Source organism: Phyllobates terribilis, unplaced genomic scaffold (genome assembly GCF_046119375.1).
Source record: "Phyllobates terribilis strain yellow unplaced genomic scaffold, ASM4611937v1 Scaffold_1__5_contigs__length_1240528914, whole genome shotgun sequence".
Classification (NCBI taxonomy): Eukaryota; Metazoa; Chordata; class Amphibia; order Anura; family Dendrobatidae; genus Phyllobates; species Phyllobates terribilis.
In genome coordinates, this window is record NW_027362761.1 from 1083680108 (window position 1) to 1083697783 (window position 17676).

The following is a 17676-nucleotide window of genomic DNA, read 5'->3' on the forward strand; positions in this document are numbered from 1 at the left end:
ATCTCACTCTCAGATAAGGATGGAGTGTGGATCAGGACCCGACACCTGCATGCATTACACCACATTGCCGTGGGGCAGGGCGACCAATATGCCCCTGAGATGGGCACGACAGTCCCTGTCCCTGGCTGGAGTGGGGGGAGGGAACACTGAGGAAGGGGAACCCTGCAGTGCAGGAGCAGGGAGGAAGCAGTTCCTGGGTGCATTGAGAAGGGAGTATAAAAGGTGGGCACCATCTTAGTTCAGTGCAGAGAAGTCTGAGCAGAAGTGGCAGGGAGCAGGGGCTCTGCATGAGCTCTGCTCCGGAGGCGGGCCTAGTAACAGAGGCCCAGGCCTGCAAGAGGGAGAAGGAAGGAAGAGGAGCGGAGAAGGCTCCAGGAACAAGGAATGAAGGGATCCCAGGGGTGCGGACGGGCGAGTCGCCACCGCACGCCCGAATCCACCTGCGTGGAGGGGTCAGGCCAAAGGGGGAGACCGGTCCCCGAACTAGTGGAGGCAGGAAACGACCCTCAGCTAGAAACCGGAGGCTCTGACATTTTATGTGGCGCAGCCCCTTGCTCCACCCGCTAGGAAGGCACCACATAGGGTCAGGGAAACTGGCGCCAAGTTTACCAAGAGGAGGCCCGAGGCAGCCGGACAGAAGTGTTGGTAAGAAAGGCCAGACAAAGGACACACAAAGGGGGTCCTGTGAAGCGCTCCAAAGTTATCTGGGAGTTGTCTGAGCCCCTCACCTGGTGAGCACAGTACGACGTGGGCAGCCGTTACCTGCAGACGTGGTCTGGATAATAAGAACTGTGAGTAAAGGCCCTGAACTGCATCACTGACTCCGTGTCGTTACTGCTGCTGCCCTGCACCATCACCCCCATCCTCCGCATACACTGCCCTGAGGCTATACTGCTCCCGTGGGGAGTTATGCTACGCTCTGCTGCACCCACAACACCAGCCTTAGCGGTCTGCCCTGTAGCGGCGGTTCACTCTGACCGCAATCCACGGGTGGTGTAGTCGGACATTTAAACATCAAAACCACATAAATAGTTCCGCCACTGGTTTGACCGCCCTGAGCCACGGAACCGGATCGCCGCCACGAAGACTGCAACCACCAGCATCCACCAAAAAGGGTCCGGCTCCGGGTGTCCCAAGTCCCAGGGGGTGCGTCAGAACATTTTCATCACCTTTCACAATCACCAATGGGACAAGGCAGGGATGTCCTCTGTCCCCTCTCTTATACATCCTAGTGACGGAGCACCTGCTCTCATCAATTCGCCATAACCCCAATATTAGGTGGATTGAGGTGGGAGGCACCGAGTACAAGTGCTCTCTATTTGCTGATGATGTCCTAGTATATATCACTCAATCACATATATCCATCCCTGCTGTTATGGCTGAAATAGATCACTTTGTTACATGGTAAAATTTTAAAATCAATGCAGCGAAGTCTGAGGCCCTCGATGTCTCCCTCCCTAAATCCATATAGGATTCCATCCAGTCCAACTTTCCCTTTGCCTGGCCCTCACAGGGTATCAAATACTTAGGAATTCCTATTCATAGAGACCTCTCCCATCTATGTTATCTTAATTTTGGGCCCTTTATTGAACAATTCCATACAGACCACGGTTGGCAAGTTAGAACTGTAAGATTCACTACGTGAACCACTGGTGTTTTGTGGAAAAGCACATGTACACCGCGTTCCAAATTATTATGCAAAAAGTGTTTAGGAGTGATAAGGGAAGAATTTGTTTGTTTGTCAGTTAAACTCATTGATGGTGATGTGTGTCAGGGCTCTTTATATCACTGTAAGCAATTGCAGACACCTGTGCTAATTAGTTTGGCAGGTATGTCCAATGAAAGGCAAGACTACTTAAGAAGGCTCTCTCACATTATTAAGCAGCCTACATTTTCTGCCAAAATGGGAAAGAAAAAGGATGTGTCGGCTGCTGAGAAGCAACAAATTGTGGAGTGTTTAGGTCAAGGCATGACTACAATCAACATTGTGCGATGATCAGGATGAAGTGTCTTGGCAATCAAGAAGTATGTAGCTGATTCACAGTACACACCTGTGCGTGCTGATAAGGGCAAATTGAGGACTCTTTCCTACAGGCAATTACGTCAGGTTGAAACAGCAGCGGCAAAAAAGCCTTGTCATAGCAGCAGACAAGTTTTTGAAGCTGCTTGTGCCTCCAACGTCCCCCGAACAACAAGATGCAGGGTCCTTCAGAGGTTTGCAGCTGTGCATATGCCATCCTGTCGACCTCCTCTATCCACTTCACACAAGCAGAAACGGCTCCAGTGGGCCAAACATTACATGAAGACTGATTTCAAAACTGTTTTGTTCACGGATGAGTGCCGTGCAGCGCTCGATGGTCCAGATGAATGGAGTGGAGGATGGCTGGTTGATGGACACCCCACGCAAACACGGCTACAGCGCCAACAAGGAGGAGGTGGAGTAATGTTTTGGGCTGGAATCATGGGGAGAGAGATTGTCGGCCCCTTTAGGATCCCTGAAGGCGCTAAAGATGAACTCCATAATGTATGTGGATTTTCTCAAACAGCACTTCCTGCCATGGTTCAAGAAGAAGAACCGTGTATTTCACAGCAAGATCATTTTTCTGCATGATAATGCACCATCTCATGCTGCACATAAAACATCTGCATCTCTGGCTGATATGGGCATAAAAGGGGACAAACTTATGGTGTGACCCCCATGCTCCCCTGACCTCTACCCCATTCAGAACCTTTGGAGCATCATTAAAAGGAGTGTCTATGATGGCGGGAGGCAGTTCACATCTAAGCAACAGCTCTGGGAGGGTATTCTGTCCTCATGCAAAACAATTGAAGCAGAAACCATCCAAAACCTGACAAATTCAATGGACGAGAGAGTTCAGAAGCTCCTTTCGAACAAGGGGTCCTATGTGAAAATGTAACATCACCTAGAATAAAGTTTTGAGTTGAAAACTGTTTGATTTCAGTTTCTAACAACCTGCTAATGCTTATAATTTCAAAAATGACCATTTTTTTGGTCTTTATTAAAATGAAAAGGTTGATCGAAAAGTTTGGGGGATCTAAGAGTGTGGCAACCCAGTAGTCATGATTACTTCGAATTCTGACAATATGAGGGTCATGCTGCAGGTAGTGCAGCAAGAAGGCACTTATGTGTCTTGCGCATCTCGGAGCCCCAAAATTATTTTCCGGGCTAGATGCAGCTAAAAATTATTTTTAATTTTAAATCTGGTGAAGCTTATTATAGATGGCCTAATAGGATCAGTGCTGCACACTGCTACAAAGCCCAAATTATTTTCCAGTCAAGATACAGATAAACATGATTAGTAATTTGAAAGCTTAAAACGGTTGGTAGGGTGATTTTAACCAATCATCAAGCTTTTACTCTCCCCAGGATGACACAGGGGTAGAAAAGTCGTTTCGGATCCATGATTTGTTCATCTTTATGAACGTGAGTCTGTCTACATTATCAGTGGAGAGCCGCGTGCGCTTATCTGTCAGCACACCACCAGCAGCGCTGAACACACGTTCAGACAGAACGCTGGCTGCGGGGCATGACAAGATCTCCAAGGCGTAAGTGGCTAGCTCCGGCCATTTATCCAGATTGGAAGCCCAAAAAGAGCAAGGGTCCAGTGACACAGTCGTGGCTTCAATGTTTACTTGGAGATACTCCTGTACCATCGTCTCTAGGCGTTGACTATGTGTCAGACTTCTTGTCTCCTGTGGCCTTGCAAAGGATGGGCTAAAAAAGTGGTGAAATGATTCCGCAAAATCTATGTTACCAGCAGATACTGTGGTTCTGTTACGGTTTGAGTGCTGAACACTTGACGGTCCCACGGTTGGCAAGTTGGAACTGTGAGATTCACTACGTGCACCACTGGTATTTTGTGGAAAAGCACATGTAAGATTCTGCAACAGTCTCTGCTGATACTCCTGCATGCATGCATCCCTTTCTATGGCAGGAATAATTTCTGCAAATTTACTTTTGTACCGGGGATCTAACAGTGTGGCAACCCAGTAGTCAGGATTATTTCTAATTCTCACAATTCGAGGGTCATGTTGCAGGTAGTGCAGCAAGAAGGCACTCATGTGTGTTGCGCATCCAGGAGCACCAAGTCCCTGTTGTGTTGGTGGCGAGGTAACAATCATGCTTCCTTCCTCTGTCCTCTCCCCCCAACCTCGCACAACAGAAATGTGATCAAGGTCTCCCTCATCTGATGAGTCTTCCATCAGTTCGTCCTCCACTTCTTCCTGGGCTCCTGCACCTTCCTCACTAGTTTGGCTGCTACCATGCGCCCTGGTAAAACCATCTCCCCCACCCTCACATGCCTGCCGCCTTGGTGCTGCCGACCGTCTGGACCTTGCAGATGTTAGCCCTTACGCATACAACTCCTCCTCCTCTACTTCCTCCACCGCCTCTTGTGCCACCACCTGACTCCGAATTCTGTTTAACATGTGCTCCAGCATGTAAATCACCGGAATAGTCATGCTGATAATGGCATCGTCAGCACTAAACATCTTCGTCGCCATTTCAAAACTGTGCAGAAGGGTGCATAGGTTCCTGATCTGAGACCACTCCTCCAGCGTGATTTGCCCCACCTCTGAATCTCGTTGGCCCAGGCTATACGTCAGAACGTATTGCACCAGGGCTTGTCGGTGCTGCCACAGTCGCTGCAACATGTGCAGAGTTGAATTCCACCGGGTAGGCACATCGCATTTTAGCCGGTGAAGTGGCAGGCCCAACGACTTCTGTAGAGATGTAAGTCGCTGAGCTGCGGGATGCGAACGGCGGAAGTGAGCACACAGCGACCGTGCCCTCTGCAGAAGGCCATCTAGTCTGGGATAGTGGGCTAAAAATTGCTGGACAACCAGGTTCAACACGTGAGCCATACAAGGCACGTGTGTGACATTGCCCCGGCGAAGGGCCGCACCCAGGTTTGCAGCATTGTCGCACACGGCCTTCCCTGGTTTCAGGTCCAGTGGAGACAATCATTCATGAAATTGGTTCTCCAGAGCTGACCACAACTCCTCAGCTGTGTGACTCACATTTCCCAGACATTTCAATGTAAAAACCGCCTGATGACGTTGAGCCCTACTGCCAGCATAGAAAGGAGGTGTGCAGGATCCCTTCTGCGCAGTTAGAAAGCTTGTGGCATGACCAGACAGGCTTTGGGTGCAGGTGGAAGACCGAGAGGAGGTTGAGGAGGCAGAAGCAGTGGAGGAACTTTGACATAAAGAGGATTGACGCACAACTCGTGGGGACGGCAAGACTTGGACAGCAGCCCCTTGTCCTGCTGTCACCAGTTACCCAGTGCCCAGTCAGCGACATGTAACGCCCCTGTCCATGCCTACTCGTCCAAGTGTCTGTGGTGAAATGCACCCTGTCACACACAGAGTTTCTCAAAGAAGTGGTGATGTTGTGTGCGACATGCTGGTGGAGCACAGGCACACCTTTCTTTGAGAAGTAGTGCCGACTGGGCATCTGGTACTGGGGCACTGCGACGGACATAAGGTCTCGAAAATCCTCTGTGTCCACCAGGCGGAAAGGCAGCATTTCTGTAGCCAAGAGCTTGCAGATGGTGAAATTCAACCTCTTAGCTTTCTCATGGCTAGGAGGAAATGGTCTTTTACTTGTCCACATCTGAGGGACCGAGGGCTGGCTATTGTGCTTAGACGGGGTTGATAAGGGTGTCCCCGGCAAACTGCCGGTCTGTGAGGAAGATGCAGGCGGACATGTTAGGTTGCCTTGATCCAAAGGTGGTGCTATCGATGTCGGACAGCGCTCAACACCAGCTGGTGTTACCACCTCCAAAGAAAATGATGACCTGCCAATCACGCTGGCTGTTGCGGGTAAAGAGGTGGCAGGTCTGCGCCCCAAAACAGGTGTGACTGCTGTCCCCCCAGTCACAGAGGATGAAGAGGCCGCGGATGCACAAGATATGGCAGACGGTGATTGGCCCGGCCGGCTAGGCCGCATTGTAGCACACTGAGCTTCCCACTGCAACTTATGCTTCATGTCCATGTGCCGGTTCATGCATGAAGTACTCAAACTATGTATTTTTTGGCCTCTACTTAGCTTTTGCTGACAAATGTTACAGATAACACGAGTTGGGTCATCTTTATCGATCTGAAAAATTGCCCAGGCTATGCAAGGCTTAGCACCCATGCGACCTGAAGAGCCACCACGACTTGTGGTGAGAGGCAGAGTTGTGTTTGAGGATGCAGTTGTTGACGTGCTTCCAGTACTACGTCTCTGTCCAGGAAGGCGCAACCTGACCTCGTCGTCACTAGCATCTTCCTCCACCTCCTCTGCTGACCTCATCTCTTGGCTGACTGTGGGTTGACAGTAAGTGGGATCTCCGACCTCATCATCATCACCCTGTGCGTTATCACACCCGTCGTCCTCAGAGCCAACCTGTTCCTGCCCTGACAAAAAACTAAAGTTGTCGCTCCAATCAGGTATTTGAGTCTTATCATCGTCTTCCTCATTGTCTCCACCAACAGGAGTTACAGTTTGGGAATGAGGGTCTACATTATGGTCAGAACCTTCTGCGTCTTGTCCTGGATCCGACTCATAAAGATTCTGGGCATCAGTGCAGATCATTTCCTCGTCTGGATTCACAGAAGCGCTGGAGTCGACCTCTGATTCCCAGGCTATAGTATGAGTAAACAGCTCTGCAGACTCAACCATCTGTTCTACCTCATACTCAGACGGGCAGCTGGAGATTTGGGAGCTGTGAGGAAGCAAGTGCGATTTGGGTGACACCTTTGAGGACTGGAGTATTTGTGATGTTGAAGTTGATGTGGAGGAGAGCCCACTTAAAGGAGCACTTGATATCCGTTGAAGCACCTGCTGTTTTTGTGCCTCATCTGGAATTTGTAGCGATTGGCGTGGCCGTAAGAAAGGGATCTTATCACATTGTCCGCTAAAAGAAGTAGACATTTTAGTTTGGCTGGAAGATGGTCTTTCTTCTGCACCTACCCCACGGACACAACCTTTTTTCCCCTTCCCAACACGCCTATTCCCCTTTCCACCAGCAGCAGGCCTTTTTCCACTCATTTTGGTGGTTAACTAATTCACAACTCTGGAGTTGTTTGCACAAAAAAACAATGGATGGTAACCGAGCACAGCTGAGTGGCCAAACTGTGGTATTAGGCCAAAACTATTGGCTGGGCTAGATGCAGAAAAAAATTATTTTTAATTTGCAACCTGATGGAGGTCAGTATAGATGGACTAATAGAACAAGTCCCACACGCTGCTAGAAGCCCAAATATTTTTTCAGAGATAAATGAAGAAAAAAATTATTTTTAATTTGCAACCTGATGGAGGTCAGTATAGATGGACTAATAGACCAAGTCCCACACACTGCTAGAAGCCCAAATATTTTTTCAGAGCTAGATGCAGAAAAAAATTATTTTTAATTTGCAACCTGATGGAGGTCAGTATAGATGGACTAATAGACCAAGTCCCACACACCGCTAGAAGCCCAAATATTTTTTCAGAGCTAGATGCAGAAAAAAATTATTTTTAGTTTGCAACCTGATGGAGGTCAGTATAGATGGACTAATAGACCAAGTCGCACACACTGCTAGAAGCCCAAATATTTTTTCAGAGTTAGATGCAGAAAAAAATTATTTTTAATTTGCAACCTGATGGAGGTCAGTATAGATGGACTAATAGAACAAGTCCCACACGCTGCTAGAAGCCCAAATATTTTTTCAGAGATAAATGAAGAAAAAATTATTTTTAATTTGCAACCTGATGGAGGTCAGTATAGATGGACTAATAGACCAAGTCCCACACACTGCTAGAAGCCCAAATATTTTTTCAGAGCTAGATGCAGAAAAAAATTATTTTTAATTTGCAACCTGATGGAGGTCAGTATAGATGGACTAATAGACCAAGTCCCACACACTGCTAGAAGCCCAAATATTTTTTCAGAGCTAGATGCAGAAAAAAATTATTTTTAATTTGCAACCTGATGGAGGTCAGTATAGATGGACTAATAGACCAAGTCCCACACACTGCTAGAAGCCCAAATATTTTTTCAGAGCTAGATGCAGAAATTTTTTTTATTCAATTTGCAACCTGATGGAGGTCAGTATAGATGGACTAATAGACCAAGTCCCACACACTGCTAGAAGCCCAAATATTTTTTCAGAGCTAGATGCAGAAATTTTTTTTATTCAATTTGCAACCTGATGGAGGTCAGTATAGATGGACTAATAGACCAAGTCCCACACACTGCTAGAAGCCCAAATATTTTTTCAGAGCTAGATGCAGAAAAAAATTATTTTTAATTTGCAACCTGATGGAGGTCAGTATAGATGGACTAATAGACCAAGTCCCACACACTGCTAGAAGCCCAAATATTTTTTCAGAGCTACATGCAGAAAAAAATTATTTTTAATTTGCAACCTGATGGAGGTCAGTATAGATGGACTAATAGAACAAGTCCCACACGCTGCTAGAAGCCCAAATATTTTTTCAGAGATAAATAAAGAAAAAAATTATTTTTAATTTGCAACCTGATGGAGGTCAGTATAGATGGACTAATAGACCAAGTCCCACACACTGCTAGAAGCCCAAATATTTTTTCAGAGATAAATGAAGAAAAAAATTATTTTTAATTTGCAACCTGATGGAGGTCAGTATAGATGGACTAATAGACCAAGTCCCACACACTGCTAGAAGCCCAAATATTTTTTCAGAGCTAGATGCAGAAAAAAATTATTTTTAATTTGCAACCTGATGGAGGTCAGTATAGATGGACTAATAGACCAAGTCCCACACACTGCTAGAAGCCCAAATATTTTTTCAGAGCTAGATGCAGAAAAAAATTATTTTTAATTTGCAACCTGATGGAGGTCAGTATAGATGGACTAATAGACCAAGTCCCACACACCGCTAGAAGCCCAAATATTTTTTCAGAGCTAGATGCAGAAAAAAATTATATTCAGTTTGCAACCTGATGGAGGTCAGTATAGATGGACTAATAGAATGATGCTATGCCCAAAAGATTTTACTTCACTAGGTGCAGTAAAAAAATTGGTATTCTATACACAGGTGGTATATCTTGCAACACAGATAGGCTACTCCACTGACTAACACACTCTGCAATAGGCCAAAAAGGATTAGCTTTGCTAGATTCAGCCAAATGCTGTGAAAAAAATTTGCACAGCACTGGCACAGACCTGCCTGGCAAAAACTGATAGGAACTGATGTAACCTAGTCCTGAAAAGGACTCCAATTACAATTAGTCTTTACTCCCACAATCTATCTATTTAAGAGCACAGACCTGCCTGATAAAAGTCGTAGGAAATGCTGTAACCTAGTCCTTAAAAGGACTGCAATCACAACTATTCCCTACTCCCAAGCTATCTGTATATTTGTGCGAAAATTGGCTTGAAATTAACAAGGTATAGCGCACATAGCAACAGCGGTGCCGTCTAACACGCAGCTGCAGCAGTGAGAAAATGGTGGCGACGGGGAAAATGGCTTGGTCTTATAGGGCAAGGACATGTGACATACACTGCCAATCACACATGCCCTTGCTTGTGTGAAAAAAAGCACTTCGCTCCGTGTGTGCGCTGCTGATAGGCTGACAGATTGCACCTCCCCACTGCAAATGCGGGAAAGAGAAAAAAAAATGGAGATCTTCATTGTTCCTGCAGAGATCCATCCCCTGCCCCTCCCCCCGCTCCGCTGTACACTCAAACTGCGTATTAACATTAATTTTCATCATTACTGAGAAAAAATCCAGTTATGATTTTGGTGCACGAACAGTTATCGAACATAACCTCGAACAGCCGAATTTTTCTCAAATTGTTCGTGTTCGCCGACCGGCTCGAACACCGCCCAAAACAGCTCGAATTTGAGATTGGCGAACAGTTCGAGTAGAACAACGCTCATCTCTAATGACAAGTACAGTAATCAACACTGTCACTGTACTTCATATATATGTGACTGACATGTTTCTATCTATCTAATCTATGTGTGATTCTCTATTCCTTCTATTCTAAATTGTCGGGTACAGATGCTGAATTGCCGGCCGGCTTTTTTAAAGAGACGGTGCATGAAAACACTATTATTTTTTTAAATAAATCCTTTACACTAAATGACAAGTACAGTAAGCAACACTGTCACTGTACTTCATATATATGTGACTGACCTGTTTCTATCTATCTAATCTATGTGTGATTCTCTATTCCTTCTATTCTAAATTGTCGGGTACAGATGCTGAATTGCCGGCCGGCTTTTTTAAAGAGACAGTGCATGAAAACACTATTATTTTTTTTAATAAATCCTTTACACTAAATGACAAGTACAGTAATCAACACTGTCACTGTACTTCATATATATGTGACTGACATGTTTCTATCTATCTAATCTATGTGTGAAGCTCTATTCTTTCGGTTCTAAATTGTCGGGTACCAGTGTATGCCGCTGATGAATTGCCGGCTTTTCATGTTTCACTGTTGGCACTGTTCCCATCGATTTGGGCAATCACTGTAATGCCACAACCACCATGGCTGTCACATTACAGTGAGTGGCAGACAATCCCTGCATGATTGGTGCTCTAAATAGCGCCAGACATGCAGGACACGCTTTTGGTGCACGAACAGTTATCGAACATAACCTCGAACAGCCGAATTTTTTGCAAATCGTTCGGGTTCGTCGAACAACTCGAACACCGCCCAAAACAGCTCGAATTTGAGATTGGCGAACAGTTCTAGTCGAACACCGCTCATCTCTAGTCTGAAGACTACCAACAAATTTTGCAGCATAATGTAGGGCCCAGTGTGAGAAAGCTGGGTCTCCCTCAGAGGTCATGGGTCTTCCAGCAGGACAATGACCCAAAACACACTTCCAAAAGCACTATAAAATGGTTTGAGAGAAAGCACTGGAGACTTCTAAGGTGGCCAGCAATGAGTCCAGACCTGAATCCCAAAGAATACCTGTGGAGAGATCTCAAAATGGCAGTTTGGAGAAGGCACCCTTCAAATATCAGGGACCTGGAGCAGTTTGCCAAAGAAGAATGGTCTACAATTCCAGCAGAGCATTGTAAGAAACTCATTGATGGTTACCGGAAGCGGTTGTTCGCAGTTATTTTGGCTAAAGGTTGTGCAACCAAGTATTAGGCTGAGGGTGCCAATACTTTTATCTGGCCCATTTTTGGAGTTTTGCGTGAAATGATCAATGATTTGATTTTTGCTTCATTCTCTTTTGTGTTTTTCCTTGCAAGCAAATTAAATGAAGATAATAATACAAAAGAATTTGTGATTGCAATCCATTTCAAGAAGAAACTGAGTATTATCTGACAGAATTGCAGGGGTGCCAATACTTTTGGCCACCACTGTTTTAGGGTTCATTTGGTACAAAATAACATTGATATGAAAGTTGGATAACGCGTCCTCTCCAATATAACGTAAATGACCTAGTCTCTGACCTAGTTTCCCGCTACATACCCGCACGCAACCCACAATCCTCACAAGATCTCCTTCTCTACTCCCCTCTAATCTCCTCCTCCCACTATCGCATACAAGATTTCTCCCGTGCGTCTCCCCTACTCTGGAACTCTTTACCCCAACACATCAGACTCTCGTCGACCGTGGAAACCTTCAAAAAGAGCCTGAAGACCCACCTCTTCCGACAAGCCTACAACCTGCAGTAACCACCACTCCACAAATAATGCTGCATGACCAGCTCTACGATCACCTACTGTATCCTCACCCATCCCTTGTAGACTGTGAGCCTTCGCGGGCAGGTTCCTCGCTCCTCCTGTACCAGTTGCCGTCACATTGTGTTCAAGATTATTGTAATTGTTCTTGTATGTATACCCCTTCATTACATGTAAAGTGCCATGGAATAAATGGCGCTATAATAATAAATAATAATAATAATGAGAGTCTTTGCTACCAAATGGTTTAGACGTGCTACATTAACGTCATTGTGCACTACGCAGATATTTATCACTTTCTACATTTATATCAGACAACCGTGCAGAGGTGTATCTAGGTTTTATGGCACCCAGGGCAAGAATTCTCTTTGGCTCCCCCACCCCACTTCCCAAGCACATATGTGATTTGCACACTTTCAGTATTAAAGACGCGAGTACAATTGATCACTAGAATCTGGCTCAGAGATGGCTGACTCCCAGTCCGTGAGGGCAGCAAAATGCAGCCACCAGGGAGACACCTCAGACCACTGCATCAGGAAGCCCAATGGCACCCCCTGCCAGCAGCACACAGGGCAAATGACACACCTGACCCCCTTAGATACGCCTCTGCAGTCATACATTCCCTTTGGAAGCACAAAGACATTTGACCAACAATTAGTACATTTATTGCCAACTTGGTGAAAATGCACATACATACATAATACATCTATACTGTACATACACACATAACATACAACATATGCATTTTGATTTCAAAAGACACAATTAGGGAGGTTTACTAATCTAAATACAAAAGAATTTTGTCTCATGCGGTGTGAAATACTGGGGCACATGCCTTGCATCTTATTTATTATATATTTTAGAAATTTTTGGCTCCTAGACAGTTCTTAAAAGTGTCAGAAAGGTGGGTTTGCTTGGCAAAAATTGGGTGGGGCCTAATATATATTGGTCTAAATCTTTAACCCAGAATAATGGTCAAGTAATACATCTGAAAAAAGACATATGTCTATCAAGTTCAACCAGGACAGTTTAGAGGATGTAGATCAAAATTTCGAGCAAGTAAACTTTTTCTATTGAGACACCTTTTTTGCAAATAGTTAATATTTGGAGATAAGATAAGTTAAATAAATATTTGATTAAATTGACCAAAATAAATTATCACATTCATAGTTTACATAGTTGGTAGTGACAATTGATGAGATTGAGCCTATTTAGGGTATGTTTGTTTGATGTTAAAAATATAGCATTTTAGTCAGACTTAAAAATTCTTAATCAGAGACATTGATATTTTTACCACTTTGAAAGAAGACCATAACCTTAGCTGAATGCTTTCATCCAATTCCTCCTCTTCACTTCTCCTGCTTCCCTGTTCTTATGTTCAGTACTGCGGTGCTCCCATTAGGATTAAGAGCTTAGAGGTATTGCAGCCTCTTAGGTCTTTTTCTGCTGAAATCTATCTACTGCTGCAAACAAGTACAGCAATACAGACAAATATAGAGACCATCTGATACATTTTTATCTCTATTCTGTACTTGTGAGTGGTCCTCATTACCAGTGATGGTATGAAGTACCTTTTCCAAATGATGAATATAAATCCCTACTAGTATATTACTAACATGACCTAATTAAATGTACAATTATTAAACTCACAAACTAGATAAATAAAAGGATTAATAATGATAAAGTTAAACACTTAGGGCCCAAATACATTTTGAGCCAGAAAGCTGACATGAAACTGTTTCAAATGTCTCATTGGTGGCAATATATCTTTCGATGACCAAAAGGTCATTGAACTTCAACATGACCAATCCTTCTTTCTTCAATGTCATTTGTCATGGAAGAGTTGGGATGCCCCCAAAAACACACTGTAAATTAGTCAGCCAATACCTTAAAGAGAACCCGCCAGAGGATAAATGCTGCCTGGTCCACTGGCAACATGTATCAGACACTGGCTGTATAATTTCAGTCATGCTTGTTTGATTCTGAAATGCTCCCGTGAGAAGAACATACTTTAAAAGCTGCCAGGCACCGAGCCACACTGTAGACTATTCAGACAGGTGGATCTCTGGCAGCTTCTCCCCACAGTTGCCCTTGAGTGACAGGTCTCTCCCTGTGTGTGTGCATAGCGAGAGACCTGTGAGCCGCTGACTGTGGATAAGGACAAGTTGCCATGCGGCATAGTCTCCAGCTGCTTTTAGCATTTTTAGCATTTCAGAGTCAAACATACATGGATAAAATAATACAGCCAGTGCCTGATACAGGCTGCCCACGAATCATATGTATCAGCTGTCAAGTTCCATTTAAAGAGTACCTATTGTGGAGTCATGTCACACCAATCATTGATTTTTTTTAAATGATAGGTACTACTTAACATGTTTAGCAGATTGATTGGTGTCCTGGTCTTAAGAAATGCATTGATTGCTGAAAAGTCATTCTGAATCTCACTGTTCAGCAGGTTGAAGTGCAAAGAGAGGTGTACGGACTCAATTCAAAGTCTATGAGCTTGTATGCAGAGTGGAGTATGAGCTTAGATTTTCTATTGAGCCCATACATTGCTTTGTGCATATGATCATGCAGAAGCTAAGCACCTCAACCTGGTGAACAGCGATATACAGAGCAATTGTTGGGGTTCTGAAGACCTAGACCCCCACTGATCAGCTATTAATGTTAGCTAGTACCTATTGTTTAAAAAAAACAAAAAAAAAATCAATGTTATTCATAACTGAATAATTGTACATTGTGTGTTTGGCAAATGCTTTTGCAGATGCTTTCATTTACATAAGCACTTCTGTTTTCCTTTGACTATACTGTCAGTGATTTATCACATTGCATAAGGTATACCTATGAATCACATTTTCTACACGTGTGATGCTAAAAATTGTAAAATGATTCTCATCTTCAGTGTTTTCTCAAAAATCAGAGATGGTTATGGAAAATGTAAACTTCTGTTTCATAGAAAAATGCCTTGCTCCCTATGACACAACTGGAAAAACTCCAGTAAATGTACAGTACACTGATTACATTAAAAATAAAATTCCTTATCATGATATCATAATTGTAATGTTTACTTCACAGCAGGATTATTCTTAAAAGTGCATTAAACTTTCATATAAAAATATTCCTTTTCTTGGTTAGACTTGCATTCATGCCGGCCATGATTAAGACCATGCTGTGACAAGGACAACTCCTCCTGTGCAATGCATATGTATGATATTTAGCATAACCTCACAGAAAAATAGAAATGTGTCCAGGAGAATTTGGGAAATTTCTTGTTTTTTTCAACCCCTTCAATTGTACAAATTCAAAAGTGTTAGTATAAACAAAATAATTTGATAGCTCCTTCATACAAGCTATGTAGTATTTTCTTACTCTTTTTTTTTTCTGGGGCAATTGCTACATACATGCTCATAGTATAAACCAGGGATGAGACACCTCAGACCCATGGGCCTCAATTACCTTTTATCCAGCCCCCAGGCAGATTCCCGGGGACCGCAGTTCTTGAGCCCGCAGGTGTATTTTGATGGCCGCTGTTAGCACACGTACACAGTGTGCACTACTGAACGCTGAGGCGCGTGCAATGAAAGACCTACCTGCAGAGACCCCCACATTGGCGACCTGTAACCGCTAATGCTGCTGCTGAACCTCACAGCGGAGGTTATTCACCTCCAGAGACAGACAGCGGAACTGCTCTGCGAGCTCTGCAACTGAACCCATACCAAGGGAGAAAGGAAAAGAAAAAGGTCCACACCCAAAATCACACAGAGAAAAAAAAATCTAAGTATCAGGTTTTTTTTTGTTTTTTTTTTTTCCTTTTCAAAATGTGCTCGGCTGATGATAATGTCATGCCAGGTGTGGGAAAGACTTAGTGCAACACAAAGAGAAGAGGGAAAAGGGGGAGTGGAGACCCCCTAGGCTTGTCTAGTGTCACCCTGTCTCCCCTAACGACCTATATTGGCTCTTCACCAATCTCGCCCTGTCTCTCCCTGACGTTTGGCTAAGGCTAGGGAAGGGAGGAGATGAGCACTAGTCGATCCACACTGAACACCAAAGACAACAAGGGAGGACAAACAGGGGGAAATTTCTTAGCTTTAGATGACTCCAGACAAATGCGCAAATGTCCTCAAGCTCCAGAGAGGAAGAAGTATTGCTTTTGCTAAAGTCTTCACAGGGAATAATGAATATCACCGGCACCTCCCTCTGGAACACAGCAGGCATTTATACACCCAGGCCAAGGTGTTATTAGCCAGAGGAAGATAGCGGCTTTCCTGATGGCTGACAATATGGTCTCTTTTTACATCCCCTCCCCTTATCTATACTATTATTCTACTGCAAATTCGTAGACTATTCTCTGACAAAGAGGGCAGAGAGCTATACTTTATGGGCAAAAGTATTGGGACACACTCATTGAGGTTTCAGTCCCATAGGAGTCTGGCTCTTTTTGGTCATCTGGCTCTGCTCGCCAAAGAGATGTCAATTAAATATGTGATCATCATCCCGAAGAGAACACATACTTAAAGTGATTGGCCACATTCTCTCCTTAGTCCAGCGATCTGGACAACTTTAAACAGGTTTGAGCAGGCTCTAAATCCTGTTAAAGGCGTGTGCTCTTTTCCTAGGTAACTGACCACTCTGAGACCACAGAGTGGCCATTAACTTTGGGAATGAGCTGAACACTATAAAATTAAAAATTCCTCCATTCTTGAGGACAGATAGGATTTTGAATATAACATTAATTGCAAATTTGCTTGTTTTACCATACTTTTTGCAATTTTAACCATATAAGTGCTTGCAATAACCCATTTAAAAGTGTATGGAACATTTATATTCATGCCCTATCCTTATGGGTTATCAATTTCTAATTGGTGAGGGGATGACACCAGACACCATCACTGGTCAGCTGTTTCCAATGCTGAATAAGGGGAAAACAGTGAACAGATATGTCGTTTCCAGCGATGGCTGCTTTGCAGTTGACAAAGCTGTGCAGCTCTACAACAGAGCATATCCGGCAGTGCCGGCAACAGGGAAAGCTAATAGATGGGGGTGCCAGGTATTGTACCCAAACCAATCAGATATTGATGACCTATACTTTTCATTAAAGGGATGGTGCTCACTCATAATTTTACCTAAAACGCTTCTCTCAATGATTCAGGAGCAATTTAATGATGAAAAATGCTTTTTTCCAGCATGATGGAGACTATTTCACAAGGTAAAAGTGATAACTAAGTGGCTCAGTGAAGAAAATATTGAAATTTTGGACCCATGGCCAGGAAACTTATTTCCATTGAGAATCTGTGGTCAATCCTTAAAAAGCAGGTGGACAAACCAAAAACACAGAAATTGTAAAAAACTCCAATCACTGATTAGACCAGAATGCACAGATATCAATAAGAATTTGGCCCAGAAGCCAATGTTCAGCTGCCAGGGTGAAGGGCAGAAGTCTAGAACAATAAGGGTCAACACTGTAAATTTTGAGTCTTAGCATTTACTTGATGTATTTGCTGTTGAAGTAAAAACTTCTGAAATACTGATATTTGCACTTTAATAACCAGACTTAAAGATCTTAAAACACTGTAGCAGTAGAGTTTGTGAAAACAAAATTTGTGTATTTCTATTGGTTACTCTGCCATGAACAATATGTTGCAAACTGACTTTTGGGAGAGTGAGCATGTGAGCACCAGCGCTGGGTTCATCATGTAGACATGCACATCGCTCTTCACTTTCCTGGTCATTTATGTAAATCTTATCATTTTTCACTGGAAAACTTTCTTAACAGATGCTCATTAGAAAACATTGTTCATTTCTCATGATCTATAAAATGAAGATAATAAATAAATGTGGGATATCCTCATTAAAGATTAATTCTAATTTTGGAAATTTGCATGAACGATTGGTACTCATTCAGCTAATGAATCTTATCTCTGTGGTCTAATCATACTTTATTATGTAAATTGTCAGTTTTGCAAGGAGTCATCTAGTCTCAAAATTTGCATCTATACATGAA

The 17676-nt window shown here is 43.7% G+C and overlaps 1 protein-coding gene across 3 annotated transcripts in view; it reads left to right on the forward strand.

Annotated features, from left to right (window-relative positions):
• Positions 1 to 17676, forward strand: part of GABRA2 (gamma-aminobutyric acid type A receptor subunit alpha2) — a 298395-nt gene that overhangs the window by 80744 nt on the left and 199975 nt on the right. The window lies entirely within an intron of this gene.